The 24,434-nt window shown below is 36.6% G+C and overlaps 1 protein-coding gene across 7 annotated transcripts in view; it reads left to right on the top strand.

Moving 5' to 3' along the window:
- TANC2 (tetratricopeptide repeat, ankyrin repeat and coiled-coil containing 2) overlaps positions 1-24,434 on the top strand; it is a 329,859-nt gene that overhangs the window by 160,945 nt on the left and 144,480 nt on the right. Inside the window, exon 1 of one of the 7 annotated variants that reach the window (XM_058179548.1) lies at positions 8,709-9,307. The exons of the other annotated variants lie outside the window; for them this stretch is intronic. The gene's annotated coding sequence lies outside the window, so the exon portion shown is untranslated. Of the gene's footprint in view, positions 1-8,708; positions 9,308-24,434 lie in introns of those variants that run through there. 7 annotated transcript variants of the gene reach the window in all.

Here is a 24,434-nt window from a genome sequence, read left to right as displayed (position 1 = left end):
GATAGGCAGTGGTAATTCATGCCGCCTGGAAAGGGCTGAAAATGGGGTTCAGGGAAGCCAAAAATGATGCACAGAGACCAAAACAGAACTTACGGAGACTGAAAATGGGGTATGCGCAGGCGGCGATAGGCGGCAACGGTGATGGGCGGCGATGGGTGGTGAAGATCCCTGCAGCCTGAAAAAATACTGATAGACAGTATTCTGGGAGGCAGATCCAACTGTCAATCAGCTGCAAAGAGGTGAATTGCTGGGAGGCAGAGGCCAAAGGGTGGGAATGGGTGGAATTTCAGCAACCATTGCTTTTTAAGATGCACAGACATTTCCACCCACTTTGGGGAGAGGGAGTGTATCTTATACACCGAAAAATACAGTATGTTTAGTATATTTTGACATGTAGAGAGGGACATCTGAAGCTCTGTTAATTGATAATTTTATCAGATTCTATGCTCTTCATGTTAAAATTAGGAGTTTTTGACCAAAAATGTTGATGAAAAAGTCCTGACACAGAAGTAGTTCTTCTTTAACCCTACTAGGACAAGATCACACTGTTTTGGCTAACTGAGTCCAGGTATCAAAATTAGGGATATCAAAATCCCTGAGGTAGGTTAGGGATTTTCTATTCCTTGCAGGAAAGATGAACCCATAATGCTGGATTTCATAAAAAGACTGTAGGATATATTAGTTGTCCCTGTCAAATTTGGAATGTAGCCAATTTCTTTGCCAAGCAACCTAGAATCCTCAAAGGATTGCTGGGGGTGGAAATGGAGAGAAGCATAAAACACAAAAATAGTTTGCTGTGGGTGGAAAATGCTAGATGAACATATAAGATGTGTGATTTTATGAAGAAACTGTGAAATAAGCTGCATCATAGCATAAAGATATAAGGATAAATCTGTAATTGTTAGGTCCGTCTCCTCACCTTTAAGGGCATGTTGTGCCTTTTTGTGAGGTAATTTTCTAAGACAAATGGCTGGAAATAATAGAATTGGTGTGAGAATCTGATAAGAAAATGTCATGCTGGAAAAACACCACCATTTTAAAACATAGATTATTCTGCAGACAAGTACAGTGTTTTCTTCAACAGATTTTATATAATCACTTGCAATATTTCTACAGAAAATGTATTGTGTCATCTGCAATGTTTCTATAGAAAAATTGCTGTGTAAAATGGATATTAAATGGGAGAGCTTATGCTGAACAACTAAAATCCTTGCTTAAACTGGTACAGTTTTTCAAGGCATACAAATATCTTTTTTTTTTAAAGTTTTATTTTTACAATCATATCAAATAATTCATCCAATGTACAGTTATATACAATTAGTCGGGCTTGCCCAGTCACCACCCCCCTTTTTAACACTCTTCCCTCTTCTACCTTCTTTTACTTTCCAAACCTTCCTCTCCTTCTCTTATCTACATCCTCTCCTCCCTCCACCTAGGCATACAAATATCTTGAATAAGGGAATAAATAGAAATATACCATGGAAAAATCTTAAATGCTCTTGTATTTATAGGTATCATATGAGTCTGACCTGGAATTTCAGTAACTGCTTCTAATTTAAAAACTCATATGCAGTTACATGAAATTCGGAGATGGATTCTTCTGATGTTTCATCCTGTTTGCTCTTGTCTAGGACTTCTTATCAGAAGGTTTTGCAGGAAATGTTTTATATTAACTAATCATTAACCTTATAAGCTGGTTTATGTTATTGGGTTAGAAAAATAAGCTGTAAATTAAATGGTGCATGTAATGAAAAAAAAAATCTTACAACTGTGGCCTGGTTGGAACATTTTGTGTACCTTAAGGCTTTATAGATCTTGAACTCCACAATCATAAAATTGGTTGCTGAGACAGTAACTGTAAGAAAATCAAAGGAAAATCAAAGGAATAGATTTAACATGAACCTTTAAATACTTGTACCAAAGAAGGAATGTTGAGAAATTATAAGAAAACTTGCTTCAATTTATGGGTTGGCAAATCCTAATGAAACAATCAAAGTTCAACCAAACTGATTGAACCTGGGGGTCTTAACAACCAGTTAATTTGTTTGTTTGTAAAAACAAACTCAAAAGCAATAAAACCAAAACTTGGTGCCATGACTAAAATTCTTCCGTAATTAACAAATGTAATTGCTGGGCTCTAACCTTAGCCTTTTTCTTGGGGGAAGTGAGATCTTGGGGGAAGAGAGAGCTTTTTATGGTCTTCAAGAAGATTGTGAGAAGTGCAAATTTCAGGTGAATCAACAGGAGATATGTTGAACAATAAAAGAGCCTTTATTATATCTATAAGCTTTTGCAAAAGCGGATCCTCTGAGCTAAATGTGGTAGCTGAGTAGGGGACAATGAGAAAAAGGAATACATGTCTTTTATATACTTTTTGACATCATCAAGACCAGGCCTTTATCACTGCCTATTTTGGGTTCACAATCTAATTATTTCCTTACATGGTTATATGGCTATATCCCTGTGGTGAAATCTACTTACCCTTCCTACCATTTTGGAAGTGCACACACCGCACACGCTTGTGGCCATCATCAGGTCCAATTTTTGTTCCTCTGCTCATGCACAAAGCCTTCTGTGCATGCGCAGAGGGTCAAAAACGGGTTACTTCCTGGTTTTAACAATGATGTCCGGGCAAGTGGGTGGAGCCTTGCGCTGCCGCCGCTACCAGTTCACGAACCCACACTCAACCTCCACTACTGGTTCACGCAAGCTGGACAGAACTGGCAGGATTTCACCACTGCTATATCCTCTAAAAAGGGTAAAAGGATGGGGGACCTGCCAGAGGGAAGAGAATTCCATAGAATAGGGCAGTTATAATTATAAGTAGGAATTATTTATATCAGCTACAAGTAGACTGAAGCAGTCATGTGTGCTTATTTATTTTTCAGATTTATATTCCACCCTTCGTTGAATATTTGTACATAATTAAAAATGAACATACCCTAATCATAAAAATCATAAAAATGTTTTACTTTCATTCATACTGGGTAACTCATATTAACATTTAAAGTAAGATAGTACATTCTAGAATACTATTTTATGAAATTTAATTGTACATAATTAAAAATGAACATACCCTAATCATAAAAATCATAAAAATGTTTTACTTTCATTCATACTGGGTAACTCATATTAACATTTAAAGTAAGATAGTACATTCTAGAATACTATTTTATGAAGATATTGTTTGTTAAAAGAGCATATTTGAAGAGTCGGTAAATAAATAATAAATGCAGAATTTTACATTCTTTACTTAGAATGTAACATATTTAAAATTGTCAAGGAATGGGGGAAATTTCAGATGTCCGTTTCTTAGCCTGGCAAATGCCTTTTCATCAAGACCTGCCATTTATTGGCCCAAAGCTTGCCCTAGACTTTCTGCTGATTCATCCTGAAACTTCCTTAGCTCATAATTGCTGACGCTACTGGAAGAATACTATATGCCTGCATTTGAGTTTCAAAATATATTTAGTTATGAACTGCTATGGAAAATACTTTGTTTTATAGATATTTTGGAAATGTATGAATAAAGGTAGCCCTCCACTTACAACATTTCATTTAATGACTGTTCAAAGTTACAACGGTGCTGAAAAAAAAATAACTTATGACCATTTTTTACACTTAGAACCTTTGCAGCATCCCCATGGTCATATAATAAAGATTTGGACACTTGGCAACTGAATCATATTTATGATGGTTGCAGTGTCCCAGCATCATATGATCTACTTTTACAACTTTCTAACAAGTAAAAACAATGTGGAAGCCAGATTCACTTAGCCACCATGTTATTAATTTAACAACTGCAGTGATTCACTTAACAACTATGGTAAGGAAGATTGTAAAATGGTGCAAAATTCAATAAATGTCTCACTTAGCAACAGAAATTATGGGCTCAAGTGTGATTGTAAGTTGAGGACAAGAGGCACATTTTGTAAATTTTTAGTTTAAAATAAGTTCTTGTTTGTTAAAGTGATATATGAAATAGGTATGCAATCACAAAACAGGCTTAAAATTCTGAAAAATGCTAAAATGCATGCTCTTGTCACTTCCCGTTTGGATTATTGCAATGCTCTCTACATGGGGCTGCCCTTGAAGTGCACCCGGAGGCTGCAGCTAGTCCAGAACGCAGCTGCGCGGGTAATAGTGGGAGCAACTCGTTGCTCTCATGTAACACCAATCCTGCGCGGCTTGCACTGGCTTCCTGTGGTCTTTCGGGTGCACTTTAAGATTTTGGTTACCACCTTTAAAGCGCTCCATGGCTTTGGGCCCGGGTACTTACGGGACCGCCTGCTGTTACCTCATGCCTCCCACCGACCCGTACGCTCACACAGAGAGGGTCTTCTCAGGGTGCCGTCCGCCAAACAATGTCGGCTGGCGGCCCCCAGGGGCAGGGCCTTCTCTGTGGGAGCTCCTACGCTCTGGAACGAACTTCCCCCTGATCTTCGGACCTTTCGCCGTGAGCTGAAAACACACTTATTTATTCAAGCGGGACTGGCTTAATAGTTTTATTAAATTTTAATTGAGGTTTTATTATTTTAGGGTTTTGAATTTTAAATTTTAAATTTTTTAATGTTGGCCATTTTTCTAATATGCTCTGTTTTTAGTTTGGTGTTTTAATTGTATATTTATCGTGTTTTTTATCTTCTGGCTGTACACCGCCCTGAGTCCTTCGGGAGAAGGGCGGTATAAAAATTTAATAAAATAAATAAATAAAAATAAACCGGTAGCAACGGCAGCGCAAGGCTCCACCCATTGGCTCGGTCGTTATTACTTCCTGGTTTTAACCAGGAAGTAACCTGTTTTTTATCCTCTGCATATGCACAGAAGAGTTTGCACATGCTCAGAGAATCCCCACACGCATGTGATGCACGCAGGGCAAGTGCACTTCTGAACCAGTAGGGAAGGTAAGTAGATTTCACCCCTGGTTTGTATTCTCTTAATTGTTTTTCTCTTTCACCTCTCTTACCTTACCCACAGCTATGCCTTTCCATAGAAGAAGCTACCATTGGCCTATAACAGGTTTTTAACTCTCATATTCAGGACCACAAGCAAGATTTTATTTGCTTATAGTGTGCTACACCAGCGCATAAACATTCACTTGCTTTCTCTTTCCATATCAATCTCCCTCAACCTGAATGCTTCCCAGAAGCGCATACCTCAAATCCCAAACTTTTAGCAATGATTGTGCTGGCTTGGGAATTGGTCCAGATCAGTATAGTGCCCAAATACAGCAAAGTTGCTCAGACTATCATTTTCTCATATTTGGGTTTCAGTCAGCAGGTATTTTTGATACCCCAAAATATTCAATTTTGTCAAAATTTTATTGCATTTTTCTTTCTTTGGCAGCAGTGCTATTAATATACAAAGGAAGGTTTAATATTTTTCAACGGATAAAACAGGATCTTTTATTTTGCCTTTTGCAGATGTTAGTATCCTTAGAATGTCTTAGCATGTATCCTTAGAATGTATCCTTATAATGCTTTTGCTTAGCCTAGGGGTGTCAAACTCAAGGCCCGGGGGACAGATCTGGCCCACGGGGTGCTTAGATTTGGCCGTGTGGCCGCCCTGGAAACAGCGAAAGACCGGCTCATGGCTCCTCTGCCAGCCAAAATGAAAGCTCCATTTTCCTGCAGAGGGTTGCAGGAAGCCGTTGCAGCCAAAAACGAAGCTCGAGAGCATGTTTTCTCTGGCAGAGCACTCAGGCCACCACAGATGCCCCCAACAGGAGTGATGTTGAACTGGCCAGCCCCACCCTGGCCATGCCCACCCCATCTCCCCAAGGTCAAACATAATCCTGATGCGGCCCTCAATGAAATTGAGTTTGACACCCCTGGCTTAGCCCATTGAAAGTACTTGAAAATCTGGATAGAGGATCTATGTTCTAAACTCTGACAGAGATTTGGAATACCTATTCCAGAATGCATATGTAACAAAACTGGAAGCATTTTTTCACGAGGCATTCTCACATAAGCATAGCCAAGAATGGGCATAGGTTAGATTTAAACATCCAAGGCTATGTCAGATATAAAAAGCAGTGGAAGCAGATTGAGGAGTATTCTTCTCCATTTACAAATTGGTTTTTTTTAAAATTATTTATTTATTTATTTATTTATTTGTCAAGTACATACTAGATAATATATGTAAGTATAAGCATGAATTGAATTCATAAAATGAATACAATTAAAGGGAACATTAGGACAGGGATGGTAGGCATGCTGGTGCTTTTATGCATGCCCCTTATAGACCTCTTAGGAATGGGGTGAGGTCACAGTAGCCAGTCTAAGGTTAAAATTTTGGGGGTTTGGGGATGAAACCACAGAGTCAGGTAGTGCATTCCAGACATTGACCGTTTTGTTGCTGAAGTCATATTTTCTGCAATCAAGTTTGGTACAGTTTACCTTAAGTTTGTATCTATTGTGTGCTTGCGTATTGTGGTTGAAGCTGAAGTAGTCATTGACAGGTAGGACATTGTAGCAGGTAATCTTATGAGCTACGCTTAGGTCATAAGGTCATCACCTAATTGTGATCCAAATTGAACATTCAGAGGTGCTGAATGTGCAGTTTAGAAGGGGAAATGGAGGTCTTTCTTTCTATGAAATTGGGGATTTGATATTATGTGAAAGCAAAGCTATCACACTAAGTTTCATATATCCTTATATATGAATATACAATTTGTTATTAGTTGTCAAAACATTCCTGCAGGTTTTGGAAATGGTAATGGCTAGCTATATATTATAATTACTCACAGGCAAAATCATTACCAGGTTTTATCTGAGGAAGTGAAGAGGCATTTGATATTTTGTTGTTTATCTTACAACTATCTATAGAGATGGATAGCTTGGATTGTTATTTAGTCAGAAAGGGCCAAGACAGATATTCATGGCTGACAATTGGTATATACCAATACTCATTCATTGATGTGACCCACATTAATACTCTTTGCTTTAATACAGAATGCCTAAGGCAAGATTTTAGTTTTATGAATGTGTATGGGTTTCTTGTAGGCACATTTCTGTACAGTGAGTTCTTGATGATGACCCTGGCAAGCAATTTCCTATTCTGCTCACATGTGAATGGTACTGCAGATTTTAGTATCAATAAAATAAAGCATTCAGTATTCGATGGCATCAATAATTCAATTCAGAATACACAGCAAATTTGGAAACTACCTATTTGGCTGCCTTACCTGACTTTGGAAACCAACCAATTCATACACCATTAAATACTGCTTTTGTATTAATCCTATGCTCAGTCTAGATATTTAAGATGATTATTTAGGAATTGATGTACTGATTAGAAGGATCTCAGCACAGCTTGGCAAGATTAATCTCTTTATTTCAGACAAGAATGAGAGTGTATCTACACAGATAATTTATCCACTGTAATACATAGAATTCAAAATATTTATATATGCCTCTAATCCAGAGTTTAGGCTCTAGGTTTTTCTCTCACACATTTTTGAGTAAAAAGGATACTTGATCCTTATCTTAGTCTCCTTTGGAAGCATCTGGTTTATGTTAACATAACTGTTCTCTCCAACCTGATATCATTTCTGCCTTGCTAGAATTGAGAAAAAAAATTTCGGTGGGGGGCAGCAGGTCACCTTCTTACAAAATAATTTTGAAGACTATCAACAATGTATACCATCCTTTATTCTGCCATCTTCCTTGAAGCTTAAAATCTGTTGGTGGCAATGTAGAATATATCTTGCTAATAAATAACTTAACTTCTATTATTTACTTACTAAAATTGCCCTGCATATTCATTATAACAATCACCTGAAGTTGTCATTTATGCTTGATATATCACATGCCCAGTTATACTAATGTTTCACAAAGTCTGTTGCCTTTCATAAAAGGAAAACTAGCTTTGTCTCAGTTTGTTATATTTTATATAGAGTTGTATTAAGTTGTCATATCAAACAAAATATTGTGTTATGGAATATTTTTTTCTGCCTCCATTGTTTGTTGTGGAGTCATCTTTATATTACATAAGAATTCATAATATTTTGGTGGTTTAAATCAATGATTTTGGTTTAAGAACAGAATACTTCCACCAGTTCAACTCTACTTGAGTGGTTGATGTCATAGTTCTTATCTACTCACATTTTCTTCAAAAAGGTTTCATTTCTTGGACTCTGATGTAGCCCCAGTGATCTATGTTTGCCAGACAATAACACCGTAAAGGTTGATACATCTTTGAGATGGGCAATACTTTCTTTTTCAGTCTTCTATTTCTTATGTTTTATGTGAGTATAGTTTACTATAAACTGTTTATTTGTTGCAGAGGTTACATTCCTTATATACAACAGTAGCTTAGGGTCTCTGAGTTTTCACTAAGTTCCAGTGCTATGTTATTTTTAGACCGTGGCTCACTTTATTTCTTTCCACGGAGCCTGCTTGCTTCATTTCTGATATGCAGCTTTTGATTTCTGCCCAAAACATAGATGGAATCCTAGATCACAGCCAAACTCTTTCTGCCTAACCACTGTGGGAGGAGCTTTTGTATTTTTTAAAAACCTTATTGCTGCTACTTCAATATTCCCAGGATAGTTTTGCTGTTTGAGACGATTATGCATGTGACAGTTTGTTTTGATTGTAAATGAAGGCAGCATAGACATTATAGAGAGATGGTAAGTGTTTATTGCTTTTTAATATAAGCCATTCTCGGAATTCATGTCATATTTCTATATATGGTAGTGCTTCCCTCCCTGTTGCTATGACAACAACAGCATTGCACCATTCATCAGCTCTGTACTGGATTGCATTTCTAGCCTTTCATGTTACTCTTGAATGTTAAGGAGCACATAAGTGAATCATTCACTTAGCTATACTGCGCCATTACCTATTTGTCCCTTCTATTATTTACTCTGACAAGGTATAGTGCAAATTTAAAAAAGAAACTGTGTGATAATACTGAACTTATCTTCAGGGAGCTGTAGATTCTGTGTTCTGTATGGCAGTCCAGGAAGAAGGATTATTTAGTACTGAAGGACTTAATCGAGAGACAAGGTTGGCTTTCATTTGAGCTATCCTAAAACTGACCTTGAATTGGATTTTCTTGCTTGAAGCTATAGCAGCACCATAGGAAGCTTGGAAGCTATAGCAACACCATAGGACGATTGGTTTGGAGGATGGAACATATCAACATATGTAACTTCACATGGATGCTGGCAGCAGTGATATGGATCTAGTGACAAGGACACTAAGAGGGTGAATTGATGGGAAAGTTGCCCATGAAAATAGATTTTTTTGCTCTGTTTGGCAGAAAAATGTATTCTATTAATGAGGAAGAAGAACTGAAGTCCGTAAGTATATTAAGAGGAAAATTGATGCCTTGTTTGTACCATGGATAATCTTTTAAAATTATTTTTGGCCTGCTTCAGACCTTGTGAAAATCAGTGTAGAAAAAGAGATACTTGTCTCTTGAAAATTAATTTACAGAGACTACCAAGAGGCTGCTGTTGTCAGTCAGATGTTTCATATAGGTTTTAATTGTTTACTTGTAGCTTTATATAATGTATTTAGTTTTTTCCTCTAGAATATTTATATGAAACTCATGTTTATATGAAGCTAATAAAATAACAACTTTTACACATATACAACACACACACACATATTATGGAATCTGTAACTCTCCACATTTTTATCACCAGAAAAGGAAAAAAAACCCACTATATTAGACACTTGAAAACTTGTATGTATATCACAAGATACAACAATTTCAAGAATCATAGTTAGATATATTTATACTATAGATTTTGATATGAACAATATTTTGATTGCAGAAAACTATATTAAATATGCCCATATTATATCTTCAGAATCTGTGCTTCTACTCATCTATTTATTTGTTTATTCCTTTTTGCTTAGAATAGGAATGTATTATTCTGTTTGTGAGCTACATATATATCATGCTTTGGATTTTTTTAAAAGATTTGAGATTTTTGAAAACAAAATCTATCTGTTTTCAGCCGAATTTAGTATGCATGTTGGGAGTGATATTTCATACACGTATCAGCTTGAGAGATGAAGCCAAGTCAAAAAACCAAGATGAATTCTAATGCTTTTAACTATAAATTAGCATAAACAAACTTAACAGCTATTGTAATTCTATTATTTGAGGATTATGTAAATGGTATTAAAGATCCAACTCTAAATCAACTCACACAGAAATATAGTGATAAATTATACATGGTATTTTCCTTCACAATATTTTAGAGTTTGGAATTAATTTTTAATTTCTTTTTTTCATAGTCATTTTCCACTTAACAGCAAAAATAATTTTGTTATTGAGCAACTAAAAATATATACATTATAGACTTTATAGCTTTAAACTGGGAAGACTGTTACCTAGATTCTCCTTTCAAAATCTTTCAAAACTAAATCTCATTTTTGGACCAAGATAAACTTGGGATGTTGTTTCTGCCAGTTACCCCTGCTAGCCAATTATTATTGTATATTCATTGTATATATTTGCTAAACACTGGAGTTATCATATTACTATTTACTGTGATGTTGAAATAGTTAGAATCACTGAAAAAAATTCTATACTCACCCAAGTCTTTTCTCATTGGAGTTCCATTACCTATAAAAGTGACCTTGATTATCACAACTTTCACTGTTATCCCTAGATCCTTTGATTCTCCATGATAATGAAGTTGCTAGTGTGTCAAGTTCTCTTGACTTTTTCAGATTTATATATGTTATTAGATCAGAAGGAAAATAGGAGAACTGTTGTCCCTTGCAGTTCTGTGCTCAACTTTCATCTATATACACTTTTAAAAATTTTATATTAGTAAATATATTCAAAAGAACCAATCCCAATATAACTCCTTAGTGGATTACATTGTTTATTTCTGCCTAAAATCTGACCATTACACTATTTGTATTTTCTGATCTTTTAAAGATTTAATAATTCTGTATCAGTTCAGGAGCTCAGATCTTTGAATATTATGTAAAAAATTGAGGTGCATTCCTTTAGAATCATTACACTGTCTAGAGGTCTTATTTAGTGTCGCATCTTTAGGAGCTAAAAATTGTAAATATCACATAGCTAAATTTAAAGATAAGATACATGATGATATAATATTTGTGGATTGCAGTTTCTAGTTTTTATTCTAAATTGATCAAGAATATTTATAAATTTTGAGAAATATAATAATGAAAGAATAATTAAATGGAAAATAATTATTTCAAATAATACTGTGAGCTTGAGTGAAACTCAACTGTATGCAAAATAAGAATAATGTAGCATGTGCTGTACTGATTTGGAGGAAATGCCTTCCCTGCTTGATTGGATTAATCTTCTCTAGGAACTAGGATAGATAACATTAATCCCATTTTAAAAATGTGGGGCTGACCCATCTATATTTCAAAGTATATTTGAAATATCACTGTGTTGATTTATTTCTCGAATCATGAAACTACATTGGCAGAAAACCAACAACTATTTAGAGTTTGCTGATCCACTAATGATAGTATTGTATTACATAATTTGGATGGAAAAAAATCTACCAGGCCTAAAGCTTTACTCTACAGCAGTGCTCCCCAATCTTTATGGCTTGGCAGCCTGATGGGGGTGGGGAAGAGGGAAATTGGCCCGTGCAAGTTGAGTTGCGTGGGTTGTGCCAGCCTGCTGATTGCAGCATTCGAGTTGTGCTTGTGTGTGCCAACCTGCCACTTGCGGCAGTTGAACTGCACTCGTGCACGCTGGCCTGCCACTTGCTCTGATTGAGCTGTATGCACACACTGGCCAGCGACTCACATGGCCAGGTTCTGAACAGGTTATGGCCCGACAATAGATTACACAGAGTAGACATGCTTTAAATCCTCTCTCCAAAGAATTGTCCTCTATTGGGATAAGGAGATATGGTGAAGATTAACTCTATTAGTGTTTTGTGCTAAATGCCTCCAGCCTTAGAGGGGACAGCTTTACATAAGAATCAGATCGCTCTTGAGTTTATGGGCAATTCAGGAAAGAAACGTTTCCTTCAATCCAATGAGTATGCTGAGGATTTTGAGGAAACCAGGTATCGATTTGAATGTTTACAGGACATTGCAGGATGAAAGCAGACAAACAGGAATTTTGAAGGGTCATCATCTGGCACACTGAAGAGGAAAGTCACTATAGGTTGTGTGGAAGGAGAGCGAGGGAGATTGAGCCAAAGTTTTAAGGCAGATGAAAAAAGTAGAATAGAATAGAACAGAACAGAACAGAACAGAACAGAACAGAACAGAACAGAACAGAATAGAATAGAATAGAATAGAATTTTTTTATTGGCCAAGTGTGATTGGACACACAAGGAATTTGTCTTGGTGCATATGCTCTCAGTGAACATAAAAGAAAAGATACCTTCATTAAGGTACAACATCTACAACACAAATGATGGTCAATGTATCAATATAAATCCTAAGGATTGCCAGCAACAAAGTTACGGTCTTACAGTCATAAATGGAAAGAGATTGGTGATGGGAACGATGAGAAGATTAATAGTAGTGCAGATTTAGGAAATAGTTTGACAGTGTTGAGGGAATTATTTGTTTAGCAGAGTGATGGCCTCCGGGAAAAAACTGTTCTTGTATCTAGTTGTTCTGGTGTGCAGTGCTCTATAGCGTCGTTTTGAGGGTAGGAGTTGAAACAGTTTATGTCTTGGATGTGAGGGATCTGTAAATATTTTTACATAAAGATGAAAAAAGTATCTGTATTTATAAGAGGCAAAGCTACAGTCAGCTTTGCAACTCTTCCATATCTTGCAGAAGAGTGACGCTTTGAGTCAGGAGGCCCACCTGCATTAGCTAGTGTGGTCATATGGGGTCTTTGCCAAAATTCAGTATGATGCTTTCCAGAAAGAACTCAGGAAGAACTGCCCTTGAAAGAGGGGCAGCTGTGACTAGATAACCACACCTCAGATTTAGTTGCAGGTTACCTTGGGCTGGACTCATTGATACTAGTATTAATGCTGTCAAAGGAGAATTTTGCCCCGGGAGTGAGTTCCAACAACAATCCAGCTTTGGATGCATTAGCTTGGCATGCACTTATAATAGGATCATGGCCAGACCACACTTCTGCTATTCCTAGAAAAGCCGGTATAAAAACAGCAGCAGCCCTATCAGTTTTATTCATGAGTGGCATCATATAGATTGATTTAATAACTATGAAGATCATTACATCACAAAATCTGAACATTTTTGTAGAGAGCATTTCTCCTTTTTTTAAATCCTATTTATTGTTTCTCTACAAATGTATTAGATGTACTCTAATTTTTTTTAAAAAATTCACATATTTCCAAAATACTTTTTTTCAAAGTAAGTTGTACAAACTAAATAAAAAATAGGAATGGTAGTATATTAATGTTTATTCATTATTAAATATAATAATTGCAATATGTAAATATCTTACAAGGCATGAATTTGGTGAGCCGTAAGTAGTATATGCTTTGTCATCTATGTTTTGTTCCATATTATTACATTCTCTTACAGAAAAGAATTCATTCTATTGTTCAGGGGATTTTGATTTAGACACTGAAAATGGTTATAGCCTGGAAAGTTCTGCCAATTATTAGACTTTGTAGTATCTTTTAGTAAAGCTGTAATGATTATATAATGCAACGAGTAAATTAGCTCTTCTGTATATAATATCTAAATTGGCTTTTAAAGGGGTATATTTACAGCAGTTTGTGGGGCAGTTGTATGAAATGGCACATCTTTATTGTAATAAAAGTTTCTTTCTAATCTGCTTCTAACTGTTTTGCAGAGAAACATCATTGTTTTTAAGATCAGTGAATTTTGATAGATACATGATTATGTCAACAAAAATAGAATAATAAAAATGATGGTATTGAAAGTATCCATTTGGTCATCAAGTCCACCTTGTATTCCACACAGGAAGCCTAATTAATCAATCTGGTAGCAAGGTGTTTAGCAAGAGGCTGATTGATTGAACTGCTCTTACTGTTTTACTTTTTTTCAATATCCTTGTTGAAAATGATTATCCTTATTATTTTTCTCCATAAATTTAGCTACTGCAGTATTCTGTTATAATCAATAGAGAGGTTCATCAATAGGTGAAGCTCTGTGAGACATATTAAATAAGAGGCTAAAGATTAGGATTTCAGAAAGCTCTGAGCTTTACATAATGTTTGGGGGAAAATCAAGAGCCTGATCCATTTCAGATGTTTTTATAAGGACATAAGTTTTTGTAAGCTATAGGTCGTTTCATCAGATACATGGATAGATTGGTATAAGATATAAATTGGAATGAAGTGGGAGAGAAAAAAGGGAAGACAGCTTAATTATAAAGATGCAACTCATCATTACATCATTACATCATTTACAGATGTAACTCATTGAGGTAATGAGGTAAAACTCATTGTGTTGAGGCTTTTTGAGAACTTTTGAAACTTTTTGATATGCTTGAGTTCAGCATTGCCTCATCTGGTAGTGCTGCTAAAATCCCCCCCTCCTTCCCCCAAACAAATGATCACTTTAAATCTATAGTTGAGTGTCCTGGGAGGTTGAAATGCTGTGATGCTATTCTTTTCCCCTTGTTTCAGGCTTGATGTCAAACTTGTGTCTGTTAATTATTTTATGCAATATTTGTCCTATGTAGTGTTTAGAAGGGATTGTTGGCAGTTGACGGCCCAAATCGCATTAGAGGCAGAATGTGTACAGGGGAGGTGTTGTAGAGTCTAGTACTTGTGTTAACATCATTGCTGCTCCTTCTTGTTTGTGAGAATCTGCTTGAGACATATTAAATAACTACTTATATGACAATTCAGTACCTAAGCAAATGCAGTGTCATTGCTCAGTATGGGTTGTAGCTTATTAATATTGCATTTGAGTGGTTTGAGCTGTAGATTATAAATGACAAACGATGCTGTTAGTTTGTTCTGGTATTTTAGAGGTGGGGTTATAAGAGAGATCAAGTGTTTAACAGGCTTTATCTGGGAATCTGGATCTATTGATTTGTTTATCAAACATGTTAGATTGGTAGTTTAGACTCCTGAATGCCTGGTTTGATTCCAATAATTGAACATTTCTATCAAGTAGATCAGAACAAATGCCATTGTAATTTAGAGCCTGGCTATAGATGTTCTGGATGGAAGTTAGAAGCATATAGATATGCATTATGTCTTTATAAAAACATCTGAAAGTTGGATCAAACTCCTAATTCCTCTCCTAAACATTATGTAAATCTCAGAACTTTATAAAATTCTAATCTTTAACTCTTATTTAATATGTCTCACAGAGCTTCACCTGTTAGTGCCCTCACTACTGATTATAACGGAATACTGCAGCAACTAAATTTATGGAGAAAAATAATAAGGATGAAGGTTTTCAACAAGCGCATTGAAAAGTGTCATTAGTGGTTGTATATTGATGGCTTGAAATTGACGATTGTGCAGGGTATTGTTTTATAGTTTATCAATATCTATAGTAGCTAAAATAATGCTGTATCATTAGCATATCGAAAATTGTTGATATTTCTTCCACCAATCTTTACCTCAATTTGGGATTTTTCAAGACCTAGCTTCTCTTCATCATTTTGAGATACAGATAATTTTGTTGCACTCCTTTCTCTGTCTTAAATTAATTGGTTTCTCCATATGGAGTTTGTACAGAAGCTTTCTAATTTGTTTACAGTGATTATATCAACTTGACCAGATGTGCTGGTACCCTCAGGTCTTGTAGGGCTCTCCATAGCTTCTCATGATCAACACAATTGAAAGCTTTATAGTAGTCAATGAAGCACATGTAAATGTTCTTTTGATATTCATGAGAATTTTCCATGATCCAGTGCAGAGTTGCAATATGACTCCATCAGAAGCCAGCCTGGATAATTCCCTTTCGATGGTTAGTTGTATAATTTTTAGCAAAACCTTGCTGATGTGAGGGATGAAAGCAATTGTATGATAATTTATTTTTCGGGTCACCCTTTTTCGGCAGTGAAATTAACATTGAGCATTTCAATCCCATGCCAGCGTTGGTTTCCCAGATTTTCTGACACAAGTCTCTCATGACTCTGGTTAATATCGGTCTCAGTAATTCTTCAAGTATGGTGTCAACCTCTGGAGTCTTGTTTGATTGTTGGTTCATAGCCCACATGATCTCTTCCTCAAGGATGATTGGTTCTATTTCTACTTCTCTTTCCTTGTCATTTTTGCTACCTGCGTATAACTCTTCTGTATATTCTCACGTATTCTTGAAACCTAGTTGGTTAGATAGTTCTTTCCCTTGCATGTTTTTAATGATGCCTTTACAAGCCATAAATTATGCTTGGATCTTTTTGAGTTGCATAAATGCATTTCAAATAAGACCCTTCATGTAGTCCACTTCAAGCTGTTTATATTGCTCATCCCAGTAAACTTCATTATCCTTCCTTGCTGCCCTCTGGAAAGCTGCATTCAATGTTCTTATTTCTTCCTGTTTGCCTGCTGCTTTGGCTGCTTTTTTTTTTTTTTTTTTTTTGCTCAGTCATTTTGATGGTTTCATCTGAGAGCCACTTGTACTTTTTCTCTGGCTTCTTGTGTTATATGTGTTCTTCTGCAGTACCAGTAATGGTGGTTTGAATTTCTGCCACAGTTCATCGGGAAGGAAATTCAGTGTTCAGTAGTTCAAACTTATTTGTACCTCTATAGTAGGGATTTTGGTGACATCAAACTTCTTTGGAGGCACTGCTTTTTTTGATGGTGCATAATTTGACTTTAATCTTTGCCATTAACAATTCATTATCTGAACAACAATTGGATATGTCTTAATAGCAAGGACTGAGCTGCTTTATTGATGATTGCATGGGACATAGTCAATTTGATTATAGTGAAAGTCCCAGTGTATAAGTGGTCCTTGTGCTGTTTGAACCATGTATTCATGATCCTAAATCTGTTTTCTTGGCAAAATTGTAACCAATCACTTGCATCATTTCTCTCACTTATCCAAAATGACCAGTGATGGCTGTCTCCACTTGTTTGCCAACTTTTGTATTAAAATTGCCTAAGATGTAAACAATGTCTGTTTATGCCATTGTTTCTTGGACCAGGGCATAAAAGTCCTCCATTTCAATTATATTTAATTATAATAATATGGATTATTAGAAAAACCATGATTTAAGCAAATCTTATTTAGTATTAAGTGAATGTAGATAATACCTATGATATTATTGTCTAAGTTTCATTTTCATCTACTACTTGGGAAACATTTGCAAAATTTAGCATTTAAAAAATCTTGAGACATCCTTTCTTAGAATATCCATTTATTTTCCTTTAAAATAACATGTCAAATTTCAAAAGCAGAAATCAAGTTGATAAATCAGGCCCGAGACAATGATATATTATCATCATTACCGTTATCATCTTAGTGCAGGAAACATTTAACTATACATTGTTCAGTGCATCCATTTTCTTCGATGACCAATTATCATCTTTATAAAAGAAATATTATAGACTCTTATGGTTCTTCTAATCCATATAAAAGTTTCCTTCCCCAGGAAAAAAAGTATATTTGGCACATTGACAGTTCTATCAATCCAGGCTTCTTGAAACCATATCAACATATCTGAATTTAATTCTGATGAACCTCATTCTATTTTTCTTTGCTTTCATTTTTTAATTATTTTAACTTTGTGCTATATGCCACTCTCTCCAGATGCTGATCACCATCTGTAAGAACTGTACATATTTACAAATATGCTTTTCCTTGAATACAGACATGGGAATCAGGCAGAGAAATGGTTCTCACACATACACATTACTATAAACGTAACAAGGCTTTTACTCCAAAATAGTACAAGTAGATCTCAACTTAGCAACAGTTCATTTAGTGACCACTCAAAGTTACAACAACACTAAAAAAGTGACTTATAACCATTTTTCACAGTTACGACCATTGCAGCATCCCCATGGTCATGTGATCAAAATTGAGAAACTTGGCAACTGGCTCAAATAATGACAGTTGGCAGTGTTCCAGGTTCGTGTGATCATTTAACAACCAGGTTACTAATTTAACAACTGCAGTGATTCACTTAACAACTGTGGCAAGAAAGGTTGTAAAATGGGACAAAACTAACTTAACAAATGTCTCCCAATAGAAATTTTGGGCTCAATTGTGGTCGTAAGTCGAGGATTACCTGTAATTGCCTTTACAGAAATGAATATGCAATTAATTTACACCAATGTGGTCTCTGGAAAAAAAGAGACACATCTAGGTCATGGGTCCCCAGCCTGTGGGCCGTGGTCTACTATCATGCCATGGCTTTTTCACAACCGGGCTGCGGCATTTGTAGCACAGCTTGCAGCCCTACCTGTTACTCATGCAGTTCTGCCTGCTGCTTACATATGTGCACGTGCCCCTCCACAAAACCATTGGCCCCAACCTCTGTGCTGGGCCACCAACCCAGAAAGGTTGGGGAATGCTGATCTAGGTAACCAATCTTGGTAAAGCTCCTACAGGGCACTTGTTAGGACTACTAATCTAAGTTGCTTTTACTTCATCCGAAGGTTTCTCTACTTTTCTGGAGCATGCTGTAGTCACATTATTTACATTTTTAGCTGGCAACAAGTAGGACTTCCACAGAGCAGATGGTTCCTGGATGTTTTCTCTCTCACTGAAGAGTTTCATGAGAAGATCTGTTCTAGAGATACATTTACCACAAGTCATCTGGCTGGTGGGTTCTCTGCAGTCCATTATGAAGATACAGATAATGTGGGAAATTAGGTTCCTGAGAGGCTTATTTGGAATAAGAGATGCCAACTGTTTGTTCAACTCAGCTTCAAAGAGATCACCCTGAAGCAAACAGTCATCAGTATCTGGCAAAAAAATCAAGTGAAGAGAGAACAGAGATGGTTTGTTCCTGATGCTCCTAATGTATCACATGAGACAATGTTATATAAGATGAGAGTTCATTCAAAGTAGGAATTCTGGATTTGCTCTTTCCAATTACTAAGGGGCTGAACAGGTTTTCCTTTCTTGATTCCTGAGATTCAAGTTCTTTCTTTAAAACATTATCTTGTTTTGTCCATTCTGAGTACTTTCCTGCTCACTCATTACACCAAGCTTTATATGGCTGGGCAATGGCCATTGCTGATCTGTTGGCAGTTTTCAGATTAATGACCACTTTTCCAGCAAGATTCTCTGCACCATCATCCACTACAATAGAAGCAGTTAAGTTTAGTTGGAAGATGGAAAATAGAGCACTTCTGTTAGGAAAAAAGGTCCTGCTTGATGAAGCCTGTTAAGGGAAGCAATCTTCTGAGATTCTAGTCGCCTTGCAAGTTTCTCCTATTTTTCAGCCATGGTGTGTGAAACAGGTTTTCCTTGCTCTCCTACAAGTTTTCCAGTGGCTTTTCCTGAGCAACTTAAGAAATATTTCTTTTTCCCCTTGGATTTTTTCCAAGCCAATGATCTTGTTTTAACCTTTTCAGATGACTTTTAGTCCTCAGGATGATGTTACCAGAAGCTTCTGAAATTTCTGCAGGCAATTCCTTTTAGATTCTAACTCTTAATATAACAACAGAGTTGGAAGGGACCTTGGAGGCCTTCTAGTCCAATACCTGCCCAGGCAGGAAACCCTACACCATCTCAGACAGATGGTTATCCAACATTTTCTTAAAAATTTCCAGTGTTGGAGCATTAATAACTTCTGCAGGCAAGTCGTTCCACTTATTAATTGTTCTAACTGTCAGGAAATTTCTCCTTAATTCTAAGTTGCTTCTTTCTTTGATCAGTTTCCACCCATTGCTTCTTGTTCTACCCTCAGGTGCTTTGGAGAACAGCCCGACTCCCTCTTCTTTGTGGCAACCCCTGAGATATTGGAACACAGCTATCATGTCTCCCCTAGTCCTTCTTTTCATTAAACTAGGCATACCGAGTTCTTGCAACCGTTCTTCATATGTTTGAATCTTCTCTTCATTTTCTGCTATTTTTGCTTTGAGAGCCAACTGTAGCAATTTGGCTAACTTGCACAGCTTCTCCAGCTCATTTTTATCAGGCCACTTCACACCCACATATTCATCAGGAATCGGTTAACTTAATCTACTGACTGATCTGAAAATATGTAGTCTATGTTTATAAAACCGGGTACCTAAATGAGTACATCTGTGAGTCACCAAGAGTGAGAGAGTAATAGAATGTACAATTTTTCCAGGGAAAACATTCTCTATGTTGCTGCAATTTAGTTTCCTGGTTTCTAGTACTTTCATTACTTCATCCTTCCCAGTTTCCCAAAGTTCCTCATTCTTTGGTCAGAAAGAGGAAAAAGGAGAGGAAAAAGAAAACAGATTTCTTTTTTCACAGGTAGTAAATGTTTCAGGTGGAACAAATAACTGAGTTTGTTGGATATAAATCAATTTATCCAATTATAATTAAATGTGGTGTACAGTTCAATCCGGTACCCATTTACCCAGGATTAGTTCCAATTACTCTTAAACAGAAATATATCAGATTGCACAATGGATATTAAATAATTACTGCAGGAGATCATCTTGACATTTGAATGATTAGATAATATCTGCCAAGGGAAAATGATGTAAACTGTCTTGTTTGGGTTAGGGTTAGGGTATAACCTTTATACAGGAGTTTGAAAACTAGAACCATATTGCTACCAATGGTGTAATATGGAATTCCATGGTGGAATTCTAACTAAGAAAGCGAGTAGCATTCGCCACAGAAATATGTGGTTGTTACACAAATCAGATTTCATTCATGATTTATACCGCAACATGCTGCTTTCCATACAAGATTGAAACCACAGATCATAGAATTCCTGGCTAAAGATTATCTAGAAGGTATCAGATTGGCCAAGGCTGGACTACTTACTATAATCTTTATATTAAAATTTAAAATGAAATTCTTTAAATTATAAATGTTTCTACTATTTTTTGCTAACTCATGTGAAAAATAACTGAGAATGACAGTTAAAATCTCAGTTATTACAAATCATAAAATGGAGAACTACTCTGAATTCCAAACCTTTAGCTACCTTAATGAGACCTGCTAGTCTACATTGCCTAGACTTAGCAATTAGAATACTGGACTGAGTGACCAATAGTTCCAAAGAGGCAAATCTCAAAAAGACAAAGATTATTTTGTAAAGATGGGAGGAACCCATGTCGTTATGGGGGGAAGAGCTTTCTATCTGAGAGTTTATCATCTTTGGTTTTAGATGGGGTTGCACTACCCCAGGCAGATCTGATGCACTATCTGGGAGTTCTGGACTCATGGCAGAGCAGAGAGCAATTATGCCTAGGAGGGCCTTTGCTTAACTTTATGTTGTTAACTAGTTATACCCTTCCCTGGATACTAGAGGCCCTTTGCTTAGTCATTCATGCCTTGGTCATATTCTGTTTGGACTTTGCAATATGCTTTACATGGAACTATCCTTGAAAAGTATCTGGAAGCATCAGCTGCTGCAGAATATGGCCTTAGAAGCAATCTTGGGCATCCCAAGGACAGTGCATATAACACTGATGTTGGGATGAGCTGCAGTGGGTGCCAGTTTGCTTCTGGGTCCAATTCAAGACCATAGTTTTGATTTGGTTATGACTTTTAAATCTTGACATGGATTGAGGCCAGATGATCTGTGAAACTATCTTTGCCCCGTTACATCAGCCTTTCCCACTCAGTTAGGTAGGGAGGGTATGTTGTGGACCCCATCAATAAAGAATTTTGACAGTTAGCCTTTTGGAACGTCCTCCCCACAGAGGTGAGGTCTGGCCTTTCAGAAATGTCTGAAGACCTGTCTGCCATTTTAGTTGGGATTCAAGTTTCCTTGACGACCCTCCCCCATCTTTTTTCCTTTGACTTTATATTAAGACTTTGTCTTTTAATATTCATACGCAGTTTTTATATTTCTGTATTTTACTTATACGCTGCCAGAGTCAATTTCTGGGTGAGATAGGCAGTTTCTAAATTTCATAAAATAAAAATAATAAAATAAAATAAAATATAAAATAAATGAAATGAAATGAAATAAAATAAAATAATAATAATAATAAACCTATCACTTCCATGAGAGTTAATATCTGGAACTGGATACAAGAAATGATGATTTAAGAAAAATCTGTCTGGCTTAATCAATTTTATGGTGCATGCCAATGTTTGCTAAAGTAAGTGTTTTAATAAGCAATCATTAATTTGTAAATAAATCATTTACATCTCCCACAATCATGTATGTTCTGTCATTGGATTACACCCCTCCCCCCAAAACCAATCTACCTACATAAGAACTATGGAAGGATTGGAATGAATGCAGACAAAGTGTTTCAATATCTCAGGGGCTGCCACAAAGAAGAGGGACTCAAGCTATTCTCCAAAGCACCTGAAGGCAAGACAAGAAGCAATGAATGGAAACTAATCAAGAACAGAAGCAACCTAGAACTAAGGAGAAATTTCCTGACAATTAGAACAATTAATCAGTGGAACAACTTGCCTCCAGTTGTGAATGCCCCAACCCTGGAAGTTTTTTAGAAGAGATTGGAAAACCATTTTTCTGAAATGGTGTAGGGCAATGATGGCGAACCTTTTCGGCATTGAGTGCCCAAACCGGAATATGCATGCTCATCAGCTGGCTGGTCTTCGGGTTTCCAAGGTTCCGGCATGCGTGAAGATCAGCTGAATGGCATGAATGCGTGCGCTGGAAACCAGAAGAGCAGGTGGTGACGGTGCGCATGCCCGCAGAGAGGGCTCTGTGTGCCACCTCTGGCATGCGTGCCATAGGTTTGCCATCACGGGTGTAGGGCTTCCTGCCCGAGCAGGAGGTTGGACTACAAGACTCTCTTATTCTGTATTTTGTAAAGTATTCTGGAAAACTGCTTTTGGCCTACCACACTCAGTGATGTTTGAGGGACATTTGTTGATGCACTCCAACTTAACGTTGTTATACAAGACTCCAATGGAACCCTGAATTTTGTGAGGGTAGCAAGATATTTTCCTAGGCAAGACACTAGGGATGAAAAAAGAGAAGGGCATCACAAACTTTTATTATTATTTCTATAAGCTACAGTGATTTGTAACTTGCCAGTTCGATCTAACCCTTTCAATCATAATTTAAAACAATCTTTCCCTACTATGTTGGGAATTATAATTTAAGACTTTTAGAAGGCAGCAGATTAGGGAAATCAACTTTTAGGTTTTCCAGATAATTTTTTACTTGAAAAAAACACTCATTTCCCCTGCATCCCATCCCTCCCCCTCATACTTTACATACTTTTCAACAGAGTCTTAGTGTGTGTTGAAGGAAACATTTGGTTTGGTTAAATTATTATTTGCTGCAGACCATGGGAAGTTTCATTTGCCAGTGTCATCAGGCTTCAGACTTTCAGATTCCAAAATCACAAGACAAGATCTCTCTGTCCATGTGGCTCAGAACTGGGTTGAAGTAATTGGGAGTTAAAATATAGATAGCTTGCTTCCCAGCTGAGGAGTATAAGAATATCTACTAGTCAGAAATTATATTTCCATGCAGTATTATATAATTAAGAGGATGAAGCAAAGAGACATCAGGAGAAGGGCTGCATTACTAGAGTTCAGGTGTGCAGGCAAGAAAACAAATATTGAGGTGAAAGCTCCTTAGGCCTTGTGTATCTGGGATTCTCTAGAAACCAGAAACTTATGCAAGCTGGTATTACAACTTAGAGACTGCTCTTGAATTCAGAATTCAGCTACAGAGGGCATGAATTTTTTCTTAAGCTCTCTTTGAGTAAATTAAAATAACCTGTTTTAAAGTTTAAGACACTGGCTAAATTATGTTCTATACATTTGCATTATATTGAATTCCAATCACTCTCACCCAAAGTCCTGGCAACTTTATTTCCCTCTATCACTTCTCTGTTAGTAAGTCTTAGGTCCAGTATAGCTTTTTCTTTAATTCCGTCCTCTACCTTTTGGACGACAAAGTTATCAGCTTGGTTGGTTAGGAATCTGTTTGATCTCCCACTTGCAGCAGAGTTTGTCTCCCAGTTGATATCTCCCATTATTACTGCGGTATATTTCCTATATACATTCATTAAATGTTTAACAAAAAGTTCATCTATTTCTTCTGCTTGGTTGGGAGGCCTGTAGTATACACCTATAGCAATGTCATCCCCACCCCCTTTTATATTGACCCATATGGATTCTAAGAAGTTTTCATCTTTGGTTTTTCAGTAATGGTAACTATATCATATCTACCTTTATATACTAGTATTTCAAGTTCATCCTGTTTGCTCCTAAACTTTGAGAGTTTATGTATAGGCATTTGAGTCCTTTATGGATCTTGGGTATATTTCTTATATCTCCTACTTTGTAACTGAGTTTTCCATCCTTTTTATCACTCTCTACTTCACTGTGTCTTTCTTTTTTTCCTTCTCCTTCTTGTTCCCCTTTGCTCCCTACTTCCTTATATGATTGATTATCTAATGGTTTTTGCTTGTAATTAGGTTCTAAAGATCCTAAAGACTGCCT

Source organism: Ahaetulla prasina, chromosome 4, assembly GCF_028640845.1.
Source record: "Ahaetulla prasina isolate Xishuangbanna chromosome 4, ASM2864084v1, whole genome shotgun sequence".
In the NCBI taxonomy this organism is placed as follows: Eukaryota; Metazoa; Chordata; class Lepidosauria; order Squamata; family Colubridae; genus Ahaetulla; species Ahaetulla prasina.
This window is presented reverse-complemented; position numbering and strand designations above follow the sequence as displayed.